This window comes from Branchiostoma floridae, chromosome 9 (assembly GCF_000003815.2).
Source record: "Branchiostoma floridae strain S238N-H82 chromosome 9, Bfl_VNyyK, whole genome shotgun sequence".
In the NCBI taxonomy this organism is placed as follows: Eukaryota; Metazoa; Chordata; class Leptocardii; order Amphioxiformes; family Branchiostomatidae; genus Branchiostoma; species Branchiostoma floridae.
Window position 1 is genome coordinate 6,441,781 of NC_049987.1, and position 1,098 is coordinate 6,442,878.

Genomic DNA, 1,098 nt, shown 5'->3' on the forward strand with positions numbered 1-1,098 from the left:
ATTATGCGATGGACATTTTGACGAGACACGTAACGCAAATTGAATTAAATTGGCATTTCAAGGTGTTTGTGAAATCAATCTCAGCTGCGTTGGTCCTTTTTCATCCCTACTTAAAATTCCGAGTCAATCTGATGACATTCCATTCTTTTCCTCTTAATCGTACAGACCACAAGAACCAGTCTATGTTGATCACGTAAGTATATATTTACATGTTTGTCGATTTTTAGCCAGTCATCTCATATGCATGAGCAGGGCCCACAAAACCTTACAAAGGATTGCCGATTGGGGGAGGGATGCAGCGTTGACATGTATCACTGACCGATAGGTTTTCGCTGGACACAAATATTTGTATTTTGTAATAACATCATACAACACTGTTTGACCACAGCGGCGAGTCTGGTGCTGGTAAGACTGAGAACACGAAGAAGGTTATCTCCTACTTCGCCCAGGTCGCTGCCATGGGTGGTCCTAAGAAGGCTGAAGATGAGAAGAAGATCACCCTTGAGGACCAGATCGTGCAGACTAACCCCGTTCTGGAGTCCTTCGGTAACGCCAAGACCGTCAGGAACAACAACTCCTCCCGTTTCGTAAGTACATATGCCACAATCAGGGAGGCAATGTCGACCGCCTCCGATCAAACATCCTTTCTAATTATGTTCTAGCGCATCGTAAACGGGTCTATTTATCATTTTTGTCATCGTTAAGTTCCAATCACATCGTCATATACAAACGGATGCAATTCTTGACTGCGATATGCAGTGTTTGGATCATGTACTGTGATGTTGTAACAAAACCACATTTTTCTTACCGGTATGCCTGCTAACGTTTCGGCAGTCAATCAACTGTCTCTATTTGAGGGTAATTGTAAATACTGCACTTAACACAAAGTAACATGGCTGCAATTACGACATCCGAAATGCGACTGACTCATCCGTTATGTTCCAGGGTAAATTCATCAGGATCCACTTCAACACCAAGGGCAAGTTGGCTGGAGCCGACATCGAGTCCTGTACGTATACAACTTATAATAAAACACTTTAGATTTGGTTTTATCTTTTTCGCTCTTTACCTTTGTTAGTAACGCAATGCATTTTATCA

At 42.3% G+C, this 1,098-nt stretch overlaps 2 pseudogenes; both read left to right on the forward strand.

Moving 5' to 3' along the window:
• Positions 1 to 1,098, forward strand: part of LOC118422857 — a 29,992-nt pseudogene that overhangs the window by 2,277 nt on the left and 26,617 nt on the right.
• Positions 183 to 1,098, forward strand: part of LOC118423036 — a 10,845-nt pseudogene continuing 9,929 nt past the window's right edge.